This window comes from Hipposideros armiger, unplaced genomic scaffold (genome assembly GCF_001890085.2).
Source record: "Hipposideros armiger isolate ML-2016 unplaced genomic scaffold, ASM189008v1 scaffold_543, whole genome shotgun sequence".
NCBI lineage: Eukaryota > Metazoa > Chordata > Mammalia > Chiroptera > Hipposideridae > Hipposideros > Hipposideros armiger.
In genome coordinates, this window is record NW_017731893.1 from 629,330 (window position 1) to 642,580 (window position 13,251).

General features: G+C 38.8%; 1 long non-coding RNA gene across 1 annotated transcript in view; it reads right to left on the bottom strand.

Moving 5' to 3' along the window:
• Window positions 1-3,377: 3,377 nt before the first annotated feature.
• LOC109396777 (uncharacterized) overlaps window positions 3,378-13,251 on the bottom strand; it is a 97,616-nt gene continuing 87,742 nt past the window's right edge. Inside the window, exon 3 of the long non-coding RNA XR_002126915.1 lies at window positions 3,378-3,473. This is a non-coding gene — a long non-coding RNA (uncharacterized LOC109396777). The remainder of the gene's footprint in view (window positions 3,474-13,251) is intronic.

A 13,251-nucleotide genomic window follows, 5' to 3' on the forward strand; every position in this document is an offset into this window, starting at 1 on the left:
TATACATTACAGCTTATCCAAGTTTATTTTGAAATAACACTATACTACCTCATTGTTAAAGCAAGGTTATCCGTATGTTACACGTTGTTGCCATTATTATTATGAACCAATGTTATATATGTTCAATCAATTATTAATAAAAAATAAAAGTTTTTATTTTACTTTAACATATTCCTTGTGTAAGACTCTTCTTTATATATGAAGTTTCTGACATATCATTTCCCTTTCTCTGAAAAACTTTAAAATTTCTTGCAAAGTAAAGCTAGTAGTAACAAATTCCCTCAATTTTTGTTTGAGAAAGTATGTCTCCTTCACTTTGAAGGAAAATTGTAGAGTACAGAATTCTAGGTTAGTGTTTGTTTTTCCTGTTGACTCTATATATTTCACTGTACCCTCTTCTTGTTTGCGTGATTTCTGAGAAGTTTGATGTAATTCGTATCCTTGTTCTTCTATAGATAAGGTGTTTCCTCTGGTTTCTTTCAAGATTTTTTTGTCTTTGATTTTATGGAGTTTATATATGATATGCCTTGATGTAGTTTTTTTGTTTTTGTTTTTGTTTTGTTTTTTTACATTTATCTTACTTGATGTTCTCTGAGCTTACTGAATCTGTGGTTTAGTGTCTGACATTAATTTAAGGAAAATCTCAATATTTATTGCTTCAAAAAATGTTTTGTTGTTTCTTTTGCTCTTCTCTGGTATTCCCATTCTGCCTACACTAAACTTCTGCATTTGTCCCACAGTTCTTGGATAGTCTGTTACATTTTTTCAGACTTTATTCTCTTTGCTTTTTAGCTCTGGAATTTCTATTGATATATCCTTAAACTCACTGATTCTTTCCTCAGCTGTGTCAGTCTACTTATGAGACCATCAAAGACAGTCTTTATTTCTGTTACAACATTTTTCATTTCTACAATTCTTTTTTATTCTTTTGTAGAATTTCCGTCTCTATGCTTATATTACCCATGTATTCTTGCATGTTGTCCGCTTTTTCCTTTGGAGCCCTTAGCATATTAATCACAGTTGTTTTAAATTCCAACATCCCTGCTATCTCTCTCATCTTGATGCTTGCTCTGTGTCTTTAAACTGATTTTTTACTTTTAGTATGCATTGTAATTTTTTTGTTGAAAGACATGATATATCAGGTAAAAGGAACTGTGATAAATAAGCCTTTAGTGATACGGGTGGGGGGTGGGGAGAGGAAGCATTCTATAGTCCTATAATTAGATCTCAGTCTTTTAGTGAACCTGAGCTGCTGGACTGTGACCTTCATAAATGCTTTGCATTCCATTGCCACCTTAGATGGATGGGACAGGATGACTAGAGGGGGCTAGAGTTGGATATTTCCCTTCTACAAAGTGGCTTAGGCTCTGAAAAATCTCAGATTAGACTCTGATAAAACATTTTCTCATGAGGGCAGGCTTTGTTATAGACAGAGTGCTCCAACATATTTCAGTGTTGCTACTTTTCGTGCCCCCCTCCCAGAATCATGAGAAAATTTTTCTCTCATCTTCACTGTGAGAACCTGGTAGGGCTCCTGGAGATAAAACTCACACAAGTAAGTGGAAGGCTCCCCTAGAGTTTCTTGCTTTCGGATTTGTCCATACAGAGCTCCCAGCAAATTTTCAATTACAATTTAGGTTTTTCTACCTTAGTACTGGTTCCCACAAAGGTTCTGCTTGTGGGTTTGGGTCTAATAAGTTGTGATCCTCTGTATCTGCCTGTCTCTTCAATTTTGGGGACAACAGTTTGTCCTCAATTCTCTGACAGATCTAAGGAGAGTTGTTGATTTTCCGTTTGTTCACATTTTTGCTTGTCAGAATGGAATGATGGCTTCCAACCTCCTTCCATGCTGCCCTGGAATGCAGAAGTCCGGTCTAGCACATATTGAAATGGCTCAGAGAACTGAAGCATATTGCAGTGTAAGCAAGAGTCCTCACTAAACAATCTCTCATAACCTTCTTGTGTGCTTTTGTATTCTTTAACACTGTCTCCTCCTTTCATAGTTTATGCATTTTTTTAAACTTCCGTTTAAAAATTGATGTACATCCACATCAACTATCCTTGGTTAGAATTTTACTACTGGTTACCCTGGTTAGAAATACTACCCCCTATATGATGTGACACACCAGCCTGGCCTCAATCTCTGTCCTTGCATTCTTTCCCCGGTTTATATGTGGCCATCATCTTGGGTTAGAAGCCCTTCTACCAGGCTTCCTGCTGCAGGATGGCAAAGTAAACGCCAAAGTGAACGTCATTGCACATTCAGCCTTATTACACGAACAGGAAATTAAAAGCAACATTTCCATCACATTTCCTCAATAATCAATGCAGTGCAGTTTCAATAATAGAAGAGGGAGAGTAACATATTGTGATGTTGAGTGTTTTCAGGGAACTAGGATATTTCCTGAGAATAAATATGGTTGAACATTCTCTTGCTGTGAAGTTTATGCTGGGCCCCTAATGTCTCGTGTCATAATTCTCTATAGCGGGTTCCTTTGAGAAAGGCCCCATTCTTTTCCCATCCTTTGTTAGACTCCCCACATTTTCATAGGCCCACAAACTTATTAATGCATACCTGTGACAGACCAAGTCGCATCTCAGTGCATCTTGTGTCACAGTGCATCCATCAATCCACACACGGAGAACAGACTACAGCCCTGCAACCTCTTTACTAGGGTTTTGTGCATGCTGCTTAATTTCACTGCGCCTGTCAAGCCGTTCTTTATCAGAGAGTCTAACAGCCTTTGAGTGCATGGTGCGCTATCACTTATGCAGGGGGTTATATTGATCTTTCTGGTGTGTGCTCTAAAGTGGCTGGCATCAAAAGCCAGTGAGGCAGCCAGTTTGAGCAGTGTGGGTCATTTACAAACTTCAGGATGAAATGCCGCAGGATGCCAGGGAAAACGTTTTTGTTTTTCCAGAGGGAACCATAGTTCATGAAATGTGGTTAACGTACCATATTTGTATACCCTTAAAATCATTTTATAACCACACTGAGTGCCTCTAAACATTAAATATATTTTATAAGTAGTTGGTTAACTAGCTGTTGTGTGCTTTAAATAGTAAATAAAATGGAAAGGCACTAAACAGTGACTATATTTCATAGAGTAAGATGCTTTTTCAGCCACTCAATAATTCTCAATGTTAAGAAAAATTGATTTTCTAACTGCTGAGTGCCTCTAAAAATTAGCATCTTATCTTCCTACAGGGGATGCTTTTCAGTTAGCCTCCTTTCTCCCAGCTTTGGACTGAATGATCTCTAAGGTTCTCTCTGCTTGCTAGAAAATTCTATAGGTTCTGTTGGACTATAATTTCACTTGGGCATATATGTAACTGACTGTGTAAAATATAAAACAAAAGTTTCATCTCACCTTTTTGAATATTCATTTTAAAAGAAGTAGTTCTTCACTCACGGTCTATTCCTTAGCTCCCCATCTTTCTCTCCCCTCAAGAGCAGGACTGCAGGGAGCGACCTATGAGAATGACATAGAAGTTAAGAGTACTAATTTCCAAGCACCTTCACACAGTGCATCTGAGCAATGGATGCATTTTGCATTTGTGAAAGCCTAATAAGGGAAAGGCATTCCCTAAGAGGTGGTAATAGTGACATATCTTCAGGGTAAATTACACCTTTTTCCCAATTCTTTATAAACTCTGCCTGGCCTGTAAGAAAATCAAATTGCCAATGCCAAGACCCTCCAGACAGATACAGTAATATCTCATAGCATTCCAAAACTTGAGAGCTAAAATAACCAGATACTCCCTAATTGCAGGAAACAGCATTACAGAAGACTCAACTCTTAGTTCTGCCTAAACCATAGACAGATTGGTGACCCTTGAGATGTCACAGAGCCTCCTTGAGTAATCTGTGGTAATGTTGTCAATGTGATCTCATCTGTAAAATGGTTTGAGCTAGATTGTAGAATCTGGCTGCTGGATAATCCCCATGAGCTCCTTTTAAATCTAATAATTTAAATTTCCTTCTAGCTCCTCATTACATTTTGAAGAACCACGTGTCTCAAAGTGCCTGCCAGTTCCCCAGCAGTAGGTGACTGGCATGTTGAAGTCTGAGGACCAGCAGATAAGCATCAGACTTCCTGGGACATGCGCTTATACTTAGAAAGAATGCAAGTAGTGAATAAAATTCTCAGATACGCCCTCAAAATTCCCACTCATGTCAGTTCCCAGTGACAGTTCCCTGGAAACTCTATGGGATAAAATGAGGACAGACTGCTGATTTGGGGCCAAACCCAGTGATGAGCCGGCACTTAGTAATCCACATTAAACTGGTATGGTCTCCTGTTTCATAAGCTTCAGCCAAGATGTGGCCAAGGTTAAAACATTTGCAAGAGACTGTAAGCTCTCTGGGGTGAGGGTGTTGTCTGAGTCACCATTTTATCCCTAGCATCTAGTCAATATGCGAGGGTATTTGTATTTGCTCAGTAAACATTTGTGGAGCTAAACGGAATCCCTTAAGCAAATGCAGCCTATCAGACAGAAATGTAAAATGTCTAAAATGAAAAAACCAAGAAAACTCAAGCTATCACTCAATATAAGCTCTCTATTCAATAGTGTTGCAAGAGAAACATGAAAATCATAATGGTCCAAAGAAGGAATCATTTTGCGGAATGGGTTTAATTTAGAAACTACTTTTCTAGCCAAAAAGCAGAGTTAAGGTCTCACCCCTCCTCCCAAACTCATACATCCCAAAATACAGGAGAGAGAAACAGAAACAGATCAGAAAGTTGTAGCATGGAGTTTCACCTTACTACTAAAGCAAGAGTAATTAGCCTTGATTGATGGCATACGATGTGCCACTTACTATTCTAAGAGCTATGTATTATCTCATTTAAATACCAGTCCAGACTTATTAGGTAGACATTGTTATTACCATTTTATAGATCAGGAAAAAGAGCACCAGTATTTTTGAAGAACCTCAAAGTCTGGACAACTCAGAAGAGAGATGATGAATTGATAGCAGTAGTCATTATAGATAGCTCTGTATTTAAAATGCAAACATCTAGTGGTTAATCATTATTCAAATAAAAATATTCAGTTAATGTAAAATTCCATGATGTGAGAAAGCATCACAGAAAAGAACAATATGAAACACAGGAAATGACTCAGCCAACCAGAAGTCAAAATGATGTGGCCAGGAAAAGAAACAATTACTATAGCCACAACTGGAGAAAGATTTTCTCTGTCTTGTTGAGTATGATCTCAGTGAGTATAATCCCAGTGAACAGGGTATGTACATAGTCATATCTTTCGATGCATTAGAAAAAGAAAGAGGCCAGCAATTACTAGCATGTATGTATACAAAAGTGCATATTTTTTTCCCGTGGCTGCCACTAGACGAAATTGTTGACTATAATGGAAAAATGGGCTTATGTTTCAGATCTGGGTACACACTGTGATTCTATTACCAACTGGTCATGTGACCTTGGACAAGGTCACTAAATTGAAGTCTTAGTTTCCCTTGGATGATAAATGAAGGACATGGGCAAACTAAACTCAAAGGCTCCTTCTAACTCCAAGTCCATGTCTTGGATGGTTGGTTTATCTTTGTGTCCTTCTGGGCCCAAATTCTGTGTTCCCTGGATCTATTTCTGACCTATCCCTGGCCCAGTGCATCTGGTCCTCCGTTATAGTCTCCTTATAGTTCTCTTTCTTATGGGCTGTGTATTAGTGAGGGTTCCAGCAGGAAACATGGCACATTCAAACAAAGAAAACCCAAGAATATTTAGTAAATGGACCAGGAACAAAGGTGTAGGGAAGGTATAATATATAGAAGACACAGTCAATTCCTTGGATAAGGGAACAGTTAAGACCCAAAAGGAAAGAGATGTATAGAAAAAAGCTGTGACTTCGGAATCAAGGGAATACATAACCAAAAGTCATATTATCCTTCTTTCTCCTGATATCCTACTAGGGCTCCACATAGGATGATTCCAACTGGACACAAAAAAGAGAGGAAACATGTTGATTTGATTCCCCTCGATTAATCACACAGGGTACAAAACGGAGCAGAGGGTAAGCAATAGATCTGGAGGGCAGATGGAAGATACGCAGCAGACTCCAGGAAGGCTCCACTAGTGAGCCATCTATTATACTGTATTGCAGGGTAAATTATGTTAATGTGTTGGAGATGTCACATGTACCATTTTTGCTTTCTTAAAAATAGACAATGCATACATGTAGAGTACATAAAAGAAGCAAACAACCTCAAAGAGAATAAAAGCTTTCTTAGTAAAAGGTTTTCCTTGCACACCTCACCCCTACTGTCCAGCCTCTCCCCCTCACTCCCACACCTCTTCTGCTCCCATCACATGTAGTGCCTTTCTGCAAAGTGGAAATCTCCTCTGGGAAGACCTCCAAGGCAGTGCAATTCCAGGTCAGGCCCAGAATTTACCCAGTTAACCCTGGCAGGAGTTCACTGGGGTCCCCACAGCCAACACTTGTGTGCAGCTCACACCTGCACCGATATCCATGGCTGTCCTGACAGAGGCTTCTGTCCCCATCCTGAAAGGCAGCCATGGCTGCTAGTTTATTTTAATTCTTCCTTTTAATTGTGGAATGCAAACTCATATTAAGATTTGGGGAAAACAGTTGCGTAAACAAGAGAAGAGTGAACTTGACTTTTGAGCCGTCTAATCGTATTTAGCTAGTGCCGTGTACTTCACCTATGTGAAAGACCAACCCTGATTACTATCAGAGTCAGTGTTTAGTCCATGTTTCAGGCACTGATTTAGGCTCTGGGAATAAATTAATGGAAAAGGTCTCTACAAACCTTGTTAACTGGAAAGATGAACAAATATACAGTGAAGCACTGATAAGTGCTATGGACAAATGTAAAGTAGGCTAAGTGGTTTGGGGAGGGAAGTGCGATTACATCAGCTGGTCATGGAAGGCATTCTAGAAATTATATTTATCATAGGACTGAAGGAGGTAAAGGTCCAAGCCATGCAGGTATTTGGTGAAAAGTGAGAAATCCTAAAGTTCAGAATTGTGTACTAAAGGTGCGCGCCATCGTAGCCAATGAGTAGTAAGGGATGGAAGGAACAAATTGGGGAGTGGTAGCCCGTTAGCTTGGAGGAAACTGGACTTACAGCCCTACCTTGTAGAGCACACTAATCTTAACCTAAAAATGAAAGACCAAGTGAGAGGCAACAGGCATTTATTTGAAATAAAAAAACAAAACAGAAGCCCAAATAGTGTTCCCATTAGGAGACAAAGGCAATGGGTATTTATGAGAAAGGGAAGGGGAACCATTTCATCAATAGAAGGAAGGCATTTCCATTGCCCCAGATAAGCTAACTTAGTGACACTAATTCTAAACAACGTTTTTCATTTTCAGTCAGGTAGACATCAGTCCAATATGCATAATATCTACTTTCTTGTCATCTTTGCAAACAGCTCTTTGGGAAATGTTGCTTTAGGCCCAGTCCAAAGGTGATTTTGTCCTGTTGTAACATTCCAAAGAGTTGAAGAGTAAGACCTGCAAGGGAGTTCCTCTGGATGGCAGCTCCAACTCCATTTTAAAGTGGCTCCATCTATCTGTCTATCTATCTATCTATCTATCTATCTATCTATCTATCTATCTATCTATCTACATTCATTCACTCATTCTTACAGTGAGGACTTCGGGTTTTTATTGCAAGTGAGATGAAACACATGGGAAAATGATATGGTGTCATTTAGGTTTAGGAGGGCCATTCTAATGCTGAGTTGAGCATAAGGAGGACCAAAATAGAGTTGAGCAAAATAGAACCAGGAGACAACTGCAAATCTAAACTTCCTCTCAAGGTTTGGGCAAGAATGGTTTTGATGGAGGTGATGAGAAAAGATTCAGTAGATACTTGGAGGTTAAAGCCTCAGGTTTTGCTGCTGATTGGATGCAAGGTGTGATGAAAAGCAAGGAGGCAAGAATTTCCCCCGAGCAACCAGAATATTAACTAAGTGGTAACAGTATAACATTAATTTTGTTTCCTCAAAGTAATCTGTTTAACTTTCAGCATAGGTGTGTCACCACACAACTATCATCACACACACACACACACAAAGAAAAAGAATTCTTACTGAATTATATTTGCCTCCCACTTCCTAAGAAGTGTTGAGGTCATTTAAAATATTAAATCCTAAATAAAGCCAAAGAGTTGGAATGGAAATAAAAACATGAACAAGTAGAACTAGAAGACATCCAAAAATATTCCCTATTTTTTGTGTGTCATGGAAAGAACAAGCTAAAATACTTGAATAAAAAACTTCAAATCAAGAGAGATGTTCTCTTAGAGGCTCCACCAGAACTTTAATAGTTATTGAAGCCCCACTTCACAAATCCAGAGTTAACACAATTTGCTAAAGCAGGCCAATATCTGCCCAAAAGTGCATCAGGGACAAACACACCAGAGTGAGACAGAGCAGTCATTCTCCAGAGTTGAATCCTTAAAGAATACTTAATTATCCACTTCCCCACCTGAAAACCTGACTCTCTCCTGCGGATTCCCTTTACCACTCAGCTGCTGAGTGTCAGACCTGGGTAAAGGGTCCCACCCTTTTATTCTGAAGTCTCTCCAGGTTGCTATAAGATTTAAGTTTTTCTCCCAACCCTTTCTCCCTCAAATTAATATGCTTTTTGAGGTGAAACTCCTCCATGTCCTATATGACCCCTTTCTGCTTTCCAGGGACCCTTAGGCATATTCCTAACATGGTACAGAAGAAACCAGTGTGCCTCTCTTCTTCCTACTTAAAGGAAGGTGTGATAGTCTTTTGATTTGAGCCATAGCCCTGACACCTAATGTTTTCATAAGGGATTAACAAGCAGTCAAGTTCATCCAGGCTTCCACACTCTTCACAGGTATCCTCAGAATTTAAAGTCATCAGCAATAAGGTTACAAATCTTTTCAAATAGTTTCTAATATGAGCTTCCTGGTTAGGCACCAAACCAGACTGACATCGTTTGTGCTGAATTCTTTATTATTTCAGCATAGGATTTGCTGAAGCCCTGTACGTTTCCCCTTAGGAGAGGCTCAGAAAGCACTGTGTAATTTCATCTGTCCTACAAGATTTGAAGAACTAGAAGTAGAAGAATGGAAATGCCTTACTGCAGCGGTTCTCAACCTGTGGGTCGCGACCCCTTTGGGGGTCGAACAACCCTTTCACAGGGGTCGCCTAAAGACCATCGGAAAACAGAAAGATATTTACGTTACGATTCATAACAGTAGCAAAATCACAGTTATAGAGTAGCAATGAAAATAATTTGATGGTTGGGGGTCACCACTACATGAGGAACTGTATGAAGGGGTCGCGGCACTAGGAAGGTTGAGAACCGCTGCCTTAGAGTCTAGTATCCATGCCCAACTTCCCATGGACATAGTCTCAAAATCTGTACCTGATGAGAGAGTTAAAAGCACTTTAAATGCGAGAAAAAAAATGAAGCCATTCAGCCTGCCTGGGATGTCGCCTCTCTCTTAGTGACTAGTAAATCCTTATATTAAGGTAGTTGGGGGAGAAAAAAGTCCCTAGATCCTTTTCATGGAATTAATTCCAGAACCCAAAGGGTCAAGCGAAGCAAGGCAGCCAGACATAACCATTCCTGAAAAAGAAGTCAGAAAATGGAAACACAATAATCTATTGCCACCTCTCCTACATACAAACTCTGACCTGTTTGTGACAATAAAGGGATACCTAACACCCTCCTCAAACTGAGTCACAGACACTGGCAGGGGAAGATCTTTGATAGTAGACTGTGCAACTGGCCTCTGACATCTATTCATCATTCTGACATAGATATTTCCCTTACTAATTTTTATTGATCACTTATTATGTTCCAGGGACTACACAATTGCTTATAGTTCATGGTAACTTGAGGGAGTGCCCTTATTTCCCTTAAGATATGCATTCCTTATCCACAGTAGACATTCCTTCACCTAATTCTAAATCTCTGCTCATCCACATTGTACTTCATGGAGGAGTTTCAGCTTGGAAAGAGTATTAATCAAAGGAATGCCACACCTTCATTTAAGTAGGAAGAAGAGAGGCATGCTGGTTCCTTCTGTACCATGTTAGGAATATGCCTAAGGGTCCCTGGAAAGCAGAAAGGGATCATACAGGACATGGAGGAGTTTCACCTCAAAAAGGGTATTCATTTGAGGGGGGAAGGGTTTGGAGAAAACCTTAAACCTTCTAGCAACTGGGAAAGACTTCAGAATAAAAGGGAGAGGGGCCTTTACCCAGGTCTGACACTCAGCAGCTGAGTGGTAAAGGGAATCTGCAGGAGAGAGTCAGGTTTTCAGGTGGGGAAGTGGATAATTAAGTATTCTGTAAAGATCCAACTCTGGATGTCCAGGAGTAACAAAGTCAGTGATCAGTGAAGTTCAGAATATGTCAGACTCTAATTACAATGACTTGGAGAGACAACATAGCCCAGAGTTTGAGTCCTATCACCTCCTTGTCATTCAGCAATAAGTACAGGTTCCCTATTGCCTCTATTAAATAGTTAAGTTAATTTAGATTCTATCCCCACTTTTAAGCTTAGATTGAATCTGAAAAATTGCCTGGGTTCCATGAAGATGCCTCAGTATAGTTGTATAGGGCAGGCTACCATCTCTACTCACCAGGTCTTATAACTATAAGACACCCAGGGTGGAGCTAAAGGCCTCTAAGAATCCAAAGGTTGTGGGTATAGCAGAGCCCTCTCTCCCACACACATCTCTGATGTTTGAGCTGTCAAATGATGATTCCTGAAGATTCCAATTATCCGTCTCAATTGAGGGCAAAAACTGTGCTTCATTCTTCTTTGTAACCAGCACAGGGCTTGACATGCAGAAGATGCTCAGTCATGCTTTGGGACAGAATGAAGGAAAGGAGAAAAGGATAGAAGGGCACGTGTTTAAACACAGAACTAGACCAAAGAATATGTTTGTGAAAAAATGTTGCCTGTGCTATCTATCTCTTCTGTTTTTAATCTCAAGGTGATTTGTAAGTCTTTTATTATTTATCTTTTAATCCTTTTAATTTTTTTTCTCTAATAGGAATAAACTATGAGAACAGATTTTTTTTTTCACGTACACCTCATGGCAGCAAGCACAGGGATAGCAGAGGCTTTAAAATATTTATGACTTGATGATTTACTTGCAACTAATTATTTCCCATTTGAGTTCAAATTTAAATTAAGGAAAAACTTTAGTGTAAAATATTTCCTAAACTAACCCATATTTAAAATATTTTTTTTTTGCTTTTAAAAAATTATCTTCAGATTCTGCAGAATCATGTCTATTGATCAGCTTTTCTATTTTCTAAAAAACATTTGACAGATTTCATGTGGACTTTTCAAGTGATTTTCCATAATCCTACCTAAATTATTAACTCAAGAGTCTTAGTGCATATGCAAATACAAAATTCTAAAGAAATTTCTATTTTTTCTTTCTAGGATCCATTATTATACTTTTATTTATTAGCAAAAGGGTATGCTGTTTTGAGTATCTTTTCTAATTTTAAAAAATTTAAAAGTCTACCTACACATGTTCCAAAGAGCCTACAGCTTGAGTCTAATCTCCAAACATTATATTCAGAATAAAGTTGTCTTAATCTACTTATTATAAATTCAAGCAACACGACTCTTCTTGATTTCCTTGCTGTATGGCACAAGATGAAATCATTATTAATAATAGGTGAGACAAGTTAATACATTATCCCTGTTAACATGCTGAAATCTAGGTAACAGCCAAGATCAAAGTAACAGACTTCCTTACAAATTGTGGGAGGTGAAGAGAAACAAACAAGGGGTTTGTTCTAGGAAATGATTTTTTAAAAATAAGATTTGGTTAAATTCTAAGTTCAGTGAATTAGCATGATTGACTTGAAGTTGCTGGTTATGAAAAGTCCCTTTTCAACACTGGCAATTGTACTCCTGAACCAAAAAGCCAACAAATGAGTCCTGAGTGTTTACTACCTATGTGGTCTTATTAGGTGCTGGTGATGGATACAAAGAGCTATACGATATGATTGATTATTATCCACCTGAAGCTTATAATCATGTTATAAAGGAAATAATATGATGCCAAAAAGTTACAATACAAACTAGTATTCTGCGAATTAGTCTGTATTTCCCACGTTCTTATTCTTTTCTAAAATCCTCAAGAAGCAACATGTAACTTCTTGAAAAGGTGATAACGAAAACAACACTTTAAAACTGGCAGAAAGAATAGGCCTCTGTAGCATTTAAACTATAGAGCTTAAGCGACTGTTTAAAATATAATTTACAGGCAGAACAAACTATTGAAATTCTATGTATTAAAACTCAGATGATTAGAAAAGCAACTGAGGGAGCGGACTAAAAGAAAACTCAATAAAATACCCCTAGAGGAAAGCAGCCGTGGCACAAAGAAAGGTATCCAGAACCAGGAGGGCTTCGATTGGCGAGCTTCCTTTCTCTCTGGACCCTGCAGAGGACAAAACCCTCTCGGGTGCATCCTTACTCATTTCTTCACATAACACAGAAGCGTGAGCCAGCTTTGAAATCCCAGCTAAAGAATAGGACCGTCGGTATCAAATGGAGGTACACATAAAGAAGTCCTTTAAGAAACGTGGAGACTGAACTATTGTGCAACCAGAAAGGCTAATGGGCCAGAAGAGGCCCTAGAGGATATCATTCGCTATCTGGGCGATAATTTGTTTAAGAAGGTAGTAACAAGGATGGAAGTCTGCCTCACAGATTACTCATCTAGAAAGCTTATTTTAAAGAAAGGAAGAAGAAGAAAAAAAAACCCCAGCAGACCCAAAAGTGCTAGTAGAATGTATTTTTTTAAAATCTGATGATAAGTAGAAAGAAGTGTACTTTGTATAAGCAAGGACACAGTCACCTTCAGAAAACACATTTGGGAGCTGAGCGTGGAACACTTTGTGTTTGGAGTAGAGAGGGAAAACTGTAGGGCAGGTAATTATCGGCTGTGAAGCACTTACCTCCTGCCAGAATGCAGGAGATGTTGGGAGATGCTTCCTTATTAAATTAATAAACACATGAAATGAAGTTGAAGGCTTAATATAACTCAGTTGAGGAAACAGAAACAGTACAGAAAACCATAAAGATCAACATGAATATTACTGGTACTAAAGAGCAAATGATTTGAGAGATAGATAGGAACAGATAACAGGAGCTAAGAAGCTTAAGCTTTGGACTTCAATCCATGAACAATGGAGGGCCCATTAACCTTCCTGGCACGTTTTTGGTCTCAGCACCATTGCCATTCA